This window comes from Nicotiana tabacum, chromosome 5, assembly GCF_000715075.1.
Source record: "Nicotiana tabacum cultivar K326 chromosome 5, ASM71507v2, whole genome shotgun sequence".
NCBI classification, from domain to species: Eukaryota; Viridiplantae; Streptophyta; class Magnoliopsida; order Solanales; family Solanaceae; genus Nicotiana; species Nicotiana tabacum.
The window spans coordinates 85,090,043-85,100,209 of record NC_134084.1 but is presented as its reverse complement, the minus strand read 5'-3'; the positions used below and the strand labels follow the sequence as shown (position 1 = coordinate 85,100,209).

At 37.9% G+C, this 10,167-nt stretch overlaps 1 pseudogene across 1 annotated transcript; it reads right to left on the bottom strand.

Annotated features, from left to right (window-relative positions):
* Positions 1-2,593: 2,593 nt before the first annotated feature.
* Positions 2,594-9,037, bottom strand: LOC107766997 (beta-D-glucosyl crocetin beta-1,6-glucosyltransferase-like; annotated as a pseudogene). Its single transcript, XR_012709233.1, has 3 exons — positions 8,527-9,037; positions 3,056-3,518; positions 2,594-2,930 (listed from the first exon to the last, which is right to left on the bottom strand). The product of XR_012709233.1 is annotated as a beta-D-glucosyl crocetin beta-1,6-glucosyltransferase-like (transcript).
* Positions 9,038-10,167: the final 1,130 nt, after the last annotated feature.

Here is a 10,167-nt window from a genome sequence, read left to right as displayed (position 1 = left end):
ATAGCTACTCTATCTCTCCTATAGCCACCCTTATCACTCCTATAATAACCTCCCTTATTCCTCCACCCTGACAATATCAATAGTCATCCTTGTCGCTCCTATAGCCACCCTTATCTCTCCTATAGCCATCCTTATACCCACATAATATCAACAATGGAATGTCATCCTTATATCCTCATAATGATAACTCAAATCACACAACAATTTACACAAAATATTATCACGACAACACAATACAACAATCCCTCTCACAATTTGCCTATAGGGTACAACCAACTCCAAAGATACAATAAAATCAATTAATTTTACAGTAAATAGCCCAAGGCTCCACACAACGTACATAAAACCTCAAAAATAATAACAGAGATGAAAAAGTAACTCGGCATAGGATAACGCCTTCTTTAATCCAAATTTTTTATAAATATATTAAAGACTCAATTTAAACTTATTTAATAATTATTTGTAGTGGAAAATCCATAATGAAATTAATTTTAAGAAGTATCAAATCAACAAACATACGAAATTCACATAAAAATCCAAGTAGAAATCACCCCAAATTATAATATAAAATACAAACTCGACAAACAAGGAATGAGGCATGAAAAATCAAGGATTTCCAACAATTTTCCAATTTAATACATAATGGTGTCTGCGAATTTTAACCGATATAATTCACATATAAATCAAGTACGTACTCGTCACCTTGTGTACACGACTTTCAATCACACAATTTCCACATAAGACTCAATGCCTAAGGGGTAATTCTCCCACTCAAGGTTAGGTAAGATACTCACCATTTTTTTAAAGTTATGTCGATATTCCAAAATAGCCTTCTTGCTTGATTGACCTTCGGACAACTCAATCTATCCAAATTAATTGTATAACTTCATTAAAATTAATCGGAAACAATACCGGATAATAAAACGTCGACTTAAAATTTTACATGAAAAAGTCAACAAAAAGTCAACCGGGGGGGCGCCTCTCGGAATCCGCCAAAACTTTTACGAAACTCGAACACACATTCCGATAAGAGTTCAACCATAGAAATTTTATCAAATTTCGATAATGAATCGATCTCCAAATCTAAAATTTTCGTTTTTGAAAGATTTTGCAAAAATCACAATTTCTTCCAGCAAAACCCGTATTAAACGATGAATATAACCATGGATTTATGAAATATAACCACTTTCAGGTATAGAACACTTACCCCAGTTGAAGTCGTGAAGAAATCCTCAAAATTGTCCAAAATCCGAGCTCCAAAAATCCCAATCGAAAATGAAGAAATGACAGATTTTCAATCCTTAGGTTTCTGCCCAGGTTCGTGTTTACGGACAAAAACTTCGCAATTGCGAACTTCACTAAATTCTAAAATCATCGCAATTGCGATTTGTTCGCAATGGCGAACTTCACTAAAATCCAAAAAATTATCCCAATTGCGAACTTCACTAAAATCCAAAAATCATCACAATTGTTATAAATTGTTCACAATTACAAATAACAGTACCTCACCAGAAACCAACAAATTCAAACTTCTCCGAAATGATTTGAAATCACCCTGAAACTCATCCGGAACCTCCCGGACACAAACTATATATGAATTTTAATTATAAAATATGCTACGGACCTGCTCACGCACTTAAAACACTGAAAAAAAGTCGTCTTGACCCGATATTGATCATGATCAAACTTCCAAATTTCTTAATTTTACTAGTCTCTCAACCAATGATCCAAAAATATACCCAAGCCCCTCGGGACCCCGTCAAATCATACTGACAAGTCCCAAAATATGATACGAACTTAGTCGAGGCGTCAAATTATATCAAACAACGCCACAACACGAATCAGTCCTCGAATCGAATTATGAGTAATGAAATTTTCAAATTCTATAATTTGCACCGAACATATTAAATCAATCCGGAATGACTTCAAATTTTGCACACAAGTCATAAATAACATAGTGGACCTGTTCTAATTTCCGGAATCAAATTTTGACCCCGATATCATTAAAGTCAACTCCAGATCAAACTTTCCAAAAATCTTCAATTTTCCAACTTTCGCCAAAATGCGCCGAATTGTCCTACGGACTTCCAAATCTAAATCCGGGCGTACGCCTAAGTCTGAATTCACCATACAATGCTATTGAAATCATAAAAATTTCATTCAGAGTCGTTTACTCAAAAGCCAAACTCCGGTCAACTCTTTCCATTTAAGCTTCAAAAATAAGAATGTTTCTTTCAATTTAATCCCGAATCACCCGAAAACCAAATTCGACCACACGGGCAAGTTATAACACACATTACTAAGCTGCTCGGGACCTTAAGTCGTTGAACGGGACGTAAATTCCTAAAATGACAAGTCGGATCGTTACATTATTAATAGCACAAAATAATGTACATTGAAATAAGAAATTTTTTCTCAGGCTTCTTACATTTGTTAAATGAACTACCTAGAAAGATTACCGGTTGTTGCTCTTATTCTTCTCACAAAGTTGTGTTAGCTCCATCACAGCAGCATCAATATCTTCCACATTTTTAGATCTCAATTTCTCACCCAAATTTCTAACATTACATCTCAGATTCTCACCTGTTTTTCCTCATACTACATCTTTGATAACTCTTGCTATATCCTCTCTATGAATTGTTCCATTATCATCCCTCACTACCTCCAAAGCTACTCCAATTTCCACTAGCAATTTAGCATTCATGGGTTGATCAAGATCCATGGGCATAGCTATAATTGGAATACCATAGTCTATACTTTCTGAAATCGAATTCCATCCGCAATAACTTACGAATCCGCCAATACTTAAATAAGTTAAGATTTTTGCTTGTGGAGCCCATCCTCCCATAACCATCCCTCTATCTCCAATTCTCTCAAAAAAACCTTGTGGTAATGCCTCTTCAAGACTTCTTTTTTCCCCTTTTGGAAACCTAACAACCCATATGAAATTCACATCACTAAGCTCTAATCCAAAAGCAACTTCTTCCAATTCTTCCTTTGTTACCCACTCCCAAAAGAGACTAATACAGTTGAGAACTTATCTCTTTTCCCTAACCATTCCATAATCTCCATGTTTCCATCTACACTAGCCATAGGATCTTGAACTAGTGTACCAATTGCCAAAACCTTAAATTTGATTATGTCGGACATATAATCGATGTATTTTCCCTCCATCTCTCGCGATGTACCTATTAGCATCACGCCAGTAAATTCTTCAGGAGCTCTAACTTCAGGCTCATCGTCTTTCCGATGTTCTTTAACCACATTATGAGCTTTCGTTAGCTCATAAGAACGTAAACGAAGAGCTGGAAATGGAAACTCAACATCTTGTTTCATAAACAAGTGGCTGAAATAGGAACACATGGCTGCACAAGAAGTGAAAAATCTAGCAGCTGGGATGTTAAGGGAAGAAGCCACCCCCGCAGCCCATAATTGCTTGACATCATGGATTAACAAGTCAGGTTTTCGAGTTTTTAGTAAGTTGAGAAGATTTGGTTTGGCTATTTTGAGGGCATTTTGTGTTGAAGTTTGGCAAAATGCCAAAGTCCCACATTGGTTGGGAGTTAAGTTTGGGGGGGATTTTTCCCCTATAAAAGAAGGCCTAATGTTTAGGATTGAAACACACCTCTCATTTGCCTTCTCATCTGTTTAAGGCATTTGTATCTTCTCTCTTTAGTATTATTTCACTTGTATTTTTGGAGTGGAATAAAATATTGGTTGTGTCCGAGGAGTAGGCAAAATTAGCCGAACCTCGTAAATTCTGGTGTTCCCTTTATTATTGCTTTATTGTCTTATTTATTATTTGGTGGCTGTCATAATTTTTGGTATAGTAGTTGTGACTTATTCACACTCTATACATTTGGCTTCCGCAACAATTGGTATCAGAGCCAAGGTACTGTCTAAGTATGCTCTGTGGTTGCAGCATAGTCTGATCTTCCACATCAGAAAAGATTTATCTTGGTAACTGAGTCAAGGTTCTGTCTGAGTATGCTCTGTGGTTGCAGCTTAGTCTGATCTTCCACACCAGAAAGGAAATAATCTTGATTTGTGTCGTCAGCTATTAAATAATATTTGTGTCAAAGATGGGAGACAATAAACAAGAAGAATCTACATCAAGTGTCAACAATACGTCATCATTGGCATCTTCGCTTATGACAAGAATTGTGTCAAATGCGAAATTTGCGGTCGAAATATTTGACAGGTCCGGACATTTTGGGATGTGGCAAGGCGAGGTTCTAGATGTCCTTTTTCAACAAGGGCTAGATCTGGCCATTGAAGAAAAGAAACCAGATGTTATTGGAGAAGAAGATTGGAGAATTATCAACCGTGTTGCTTGCGGTACCATTCGATCCTACCTTGCTAGAGAGCAGAAATATCCATACACAAAGGAAACTTCTGCAAGTAAATTATGGAAAGCACTGGAGGATAAATTTTTGAAGAAAAACAGTCAAAATAAATTGTACATGAAGAAGAGACTGTTTCACTTCACCTATGTTCCTGGTACCACGATGAATGAACATATCACCAGTTTCAATAAGTTGGTTACAGATTTGCAAAATATGGATACAACTTATGATGATGGTGACTTGGCCTTGATGTTGTTGGCGTCACTTCCTGATGAGTACGAGCACCTTGAAACTACTCTACTCCATGGAAATGACGAAGTTTCTCTCAGAGAAGTTTGTTCGGCTTTGTACAGCTATGAACAAAGAAAGCGAGAAAAACAGAAGGGCGGAGAAGGAGAAGCACTATTTGTGAGGGGTCGTCCTCAAAATCAAACGAGGACAAAGAAGGGAAGATCCAAGTCAAGATCCAGACCCAGCAAAGATGAATGTGCCTTTTGTCGAGAAAAAGGGCACTGGAAGAAAGACTGTCCGAAGTTGAAGAATAAGGCCAAACATAACAATGGAAAGGCCATTATGGATTCAAATGTAGCTGATTGTGATGATTCAGACTTCTCATTAGTTACAACAGAGTCATCAACATCATCAGACATATGGTTGATGGACTCGGCTTGTAGCTATCATATGTGTCCCAACAGGGACTGGTTCATGGAATTTCAAGAAGGAGAATATGGAGTCATCCACACAGCGGATAACAGCCCTCTTACCTCATATGGCATTGGTTCAATACGATTAAGGAACCATGATGGAATGATCAGAACATTGATAGATGTTCGATATGTACCGGATTTGAAGAAGAATCTCATCTCAGTGGGAGCCCTAGAATCAAAAGGGTTCAAAATCATTGCAGAAAATGGAGTGATGAGAGTATGCTCCGGTGCACTAGTGGTAATGAAGGCTAATCGGAAGAATAATAATATGTACCGCTATCGTGGCAGTACAGTTATTGGGACAGCGACAGTAACATCCAGTGACGACAAAGAGGCAGAAGCAACCAAGCTATGACACATGCGCTTGGGACATGCTGGAGGAAAATCCTTGAAAACTCTATCAGATCAAGGATTGTTAAAAGGAGTAAAGGCTTGCAACTTGGAGTTTTGTGAGCATTGTGTCAAAGGGAAACAGACAAGGGTTAAATTTGGTACAGCGATCCATAATACTAAAGGCATTTTGGATTATGTACACTCTGATGTTTGGGGTCCTTCCAAAACACCTTCATTGGGTGGGAAGCACTATTTTGTAACCTTTGTTGATGATTTTTCTCGAAGAATGTGGGTGTATACAATGAAAAACAAAGATGAAGTGCTGGGAATTTTTCTCAAATGGAAGACGATGGTGGAGAATCAAACAGGCAGGAGGATCAAGTGTATTCGCACAGACAATGGAGGTGAATACAAAAATGATCATTTCAATAAGGTCTGTGAAAATGATGGCATCGTCCGACACTTCACTGTTAGACATACACCACAACAGAATGGAGTGGCAGAACGTATGAACCGGACCTTGCTGGAGAAGGTACGGTGTATGTTGTCCAATGTTGGCTTGGGCAAAGAATTTTGGGCTGAGGCAATTACATATGCATGTCACCTCATTAATCGTCTACCATCTGCTGCTATTGATGGCAAAACACCATTTGAAAAATGGTACGGAAAACCTGCTGTAGATTATAACTCTTTGCACGTGTTTGGCTCAACTGCATATTATCATGTGACGGAGTCAAAATTGGATCCAAGGGCAAAGAAGGCTATTTTTATGGGAATTACTTCTGGAGTCAAAGGATATCGCTTATGGTGCCCTATGACAAAGAAAGTAATATTCAGCAGAGATGTTACCTTTGATGAATTTGCTATGGTAAATAAGGTAACAGAAGATACCAAACAAAATGAAGGTGCTTCTAAGCAGGTGGAGTTTGAGGGAAAATTTATTTTTCCTACACAAGAAGCAGAGGAGGAAACAAATGAAGATTACCCTCTGGAAGGAGAGCCAGTAGAGGAGATTCCAACTCAGGAATCTCAACAACAACTTGAATCAATAGCAACCAGCAGGCCAAAAAGAACAATAACGAAACCTGTTCGTCTCATAGAGACGGTTGCTTGTGCAACCTCAATTGTAGCTGATGATGTTCCTACTACTTATAAAGACGCTGTCCAAAGTTCAGAAGAAGATAAGTGGAGGATTGCCATGAATGATGAAATACAGTCCCTTCATCAGAATCATACATGGAGATTGGCCAATCTCCCGAAGAGAAAGAAAGCAATTGGGTGCAAATGGGTATTTGCAAAGAAGGAAGGATTTCCTAACCAAGTAGATGTTCGCTACAAAGCAAGATTGGTGGCCAAAGGATATGCTCAAAAGGAGGGAATTGATTACAATGAAGTGTTTTCTCCAGTTGTAAAACATTCCTCCATTAGAATTATGTTGGCTTTGGTAGCACAATTGGATTTGGAACTAGTTCAGATGGATGTAAAAACTGCGTTTTTACATGGAAACTTGGAGGAGGAAATCTACATGACTCAGCCAGAAGGATTCAAAGTTGCTGGAAAAGAAAATATGGTGTGCAAACTTGAAAAATCGTTGTACGGATTGAAACAATCTTCTAGACAATGGTACAAGCGATTTGACGAGTTTATGTTGCGGCAAGGGTACAAGAGAAGCAAATACGATCATTGTGTGTATTTGCACAAGCTTAAAGATGGTTCCTTTGTATATCTTCTCCTATATGTTGATGATATGTTGATAGCTTCCAAGAATTCGGAAGAAATTGATAAGTTGAAGATTCAACTGAAGAAGGAGTTCGAGATGAAGGATTTGGGTGAGGCAAAGAAAATTCTTGGCATGGAGATAATTAGAGATAGACGTTCAAAGAAACTCTGTTTATCTCAAAAGGAATATTTGAAGAGAGTACTTCAACGTTTTGGCATAGATGACAAGACTAAGCCAGTTAGTACTCCACTTGCTTCCCATTTTAAGCTAAGTACTACTATGTCGCCAATGGATGAAGCTGAACGAGAGTATATGTCAAAGGTACCATACGCAAATGCTGTTGGTAGCTTGATGTATGCAATGGTTTGCACAAGGCCTGACATTTCACAAGCTGTTGGAGTTATTAGCAGATATATGCACAATCCAGGGAAGGAGCATTGGCAAGCTGTGAAGTGGATTCTACGGTATATTCATAATACTGTAGATGTCGGGTTAGTTTTTGAGCAGGAAGACAATCAGTTTGTAGTTGGATATTGTGACTCAGATTTTGCGGGTGATATGGACAAACGAAGATCAACTACTGGTTATGTGTTTACTTTTGCAAAGGCACCAGTTAGTTGGAAGTCTACTTTGCAGTCAACAGTTGCTTTGTCTACAACAGAGGCAGAGTACATGGCTATTACAGATGCTGTGAAAGAGGCAATTTGGCTTCAAGGATTGCTAAAGGAGCTTGGTGTTGAACAAAAAGGTATCACAATTTTTTGTGATAGTCAAAGTGTTATTCAATTAGCGAAGAACCAAGTTTATCATGCAAGGACGAAGCACATTGATGTTCGGTATCATTTCGTACGAGAAATCATAGAAGAAGGTGGAGTCACGGTGAAGAAAATTCATACTACAGAGAATCCTGCTGATATGCTGACAAAGGTGGTGACTGCGGTCAAGTTTCAACATTGTTTGGATTTGATCAACATTGTTGAACACTGAAGATTGAAGATGAAGACACAACCAAAATTTGTTATTGAGAGAGAATTGGAAATGTGGAATTTTGCCAAGGTGGAGATTTGTTGAAGTTTGGCAAAATGCCAAAGTCCCACATTGGTTGGGAGTTAAGTTTGGGGGGATTTTTCCCCTATAAAAGAAGGCCTAATGTTTAGGATTGAAACACACCTCTCATTTGCCTTCTCATCTGTTTAAGGCATTTGTATCTTCTCTCTTTAGTATTATTTCACTTGTATTTTTGGAGTGGAATAAAATATTGGTTGTGTCCGAGGAGTAGGCAAAATTAGCCGAACCTCGTAAATTCTGGTGTTCCCTTTATTATTGCTTTATTGTCTTATTTATTATTTGGTGGCTGTCATAATTTTTGGTATAGTAGTTGTGACTTATTCACACTCTATACATTTGGCTTCCGCAACATTTTGAAGGGTGGAATGGAGATGGAGTGGGAGGCCATTGGTTGTATGATAGTGAGGTGGAAGCTAGGCAAGTCTGGTAATTGGAGTTCCACAAGCTGAATTGAGGAACAATAGCTTTCTGGGATTCTTGTCCTGATGAAACTTAGGTTAATAGGGGACGAACATAGGTCAACCAAGAAACCTCTGTCCGCGAGTTTTTTGGCTAGCTCAAGAAATGGAGAGATATGACCATATGCGAGCCATGGAAACAAGAAAGCCTTCAATTTGGTAGATTTCGTACACATCGTGTGGTTTGTGCAGGAGAGGAAGTGGATGTGAGAGATTAAGCTCAGACGAACTGCAGTCCGTCCCGCCCCTTCGTAGTGACTTTGATCAGGAGAAGGAATATGGCAATAAATAGAGCTTCGGTTAAAAAATATGTAGGTGAATAAAAAATTGGCTATTGAGCAGCTTGTTAGAATTGAAAGTGTTGATAAAAGACGAAGTAGAGGATTGAGGGCTGAGGTTTCAATGCTTTAGCCATTTTGTTTATAGGCGATACACTTTTTACGTCAGAAAGGGACATCAAGAAAGAGAGACAACACAATTTGTTTCTACTTATTCTTTCTAAGGATTTGAATTTAGTCGGTAACTTACTTACATTGTGAACTTGTCTCTAATTTTAAATTGTACAAGTTGTTTTATCCTAAGTTGCTCAGATTCGGTTGTGGGTATCCGATACGAGGACGGATCCGAGTATCGGATTCGGCAAAATTTAAATTTTAAGATTCGGGAGTGCGGATCCGGATATGGATACAGGTGCGGGGATTCGGCTAATAAAAAATAGAGCTATAAAAATATTGTAAATTTTGAGAGATATTCTATGAAAAACTTACATGAATATTGTAGAATTCAATTTTTCATTCTCCAAAATGGACATTATTCTTTCATCGTCCTAAATATGTTTTATTTTTCTATTTTGAGAAATCAAAATCTCAAATTTTCTCTCAAATTTATCGATGAACTCTGATCCGGTCAAAGTGTCCAAGTGTATGCATGAACTTTAAAGTACTAAACAAAGAGAATGTGATGTATGCACCTCGTTATCCTTCCTATAATTTCTTACAGTACTACCTGTTAATTCAAGTTACAGGAACGCCACTGGCAACCTTACATATGATGAGTCTATGATTTTTTATTTTTTATTTTTTGCTTTCCACACGGGTATTAGAAACCAACTTTGGAGTCCGATTAATTCGAATTCGCGCCAGAAAATTCCATTTTGAAGCGTAAACCGCACCCTACTAATGACGACTTAATTCCCAGAGTACGATCTACTATTAATGGAGTACTATATTATAATCTGCATATATACTACATTGGCCTTATTTATCTGAATCTTTTATATATAGTATCAGAAGCATGGAGCTACTTGCCTGAATTCTTTTACTATCTAAATTTTCTTTCAGCTTCTTCTCCCTTCTTTTGTGGAGTCGTGGATTAACCCCCCACCCAAATCATTGCTGCTTGTTTCGGGCAAGAATTAGCGTTGCTACCATTCATGTTGAGCAGCATCTCCTTTCTTCGGCTTTGTTGCTTTTTTGTCCAAAAATGGTCATCAATGTTGGGGCTTTTAAGCATTAACGAGGCTTAAAAGAGGGTGA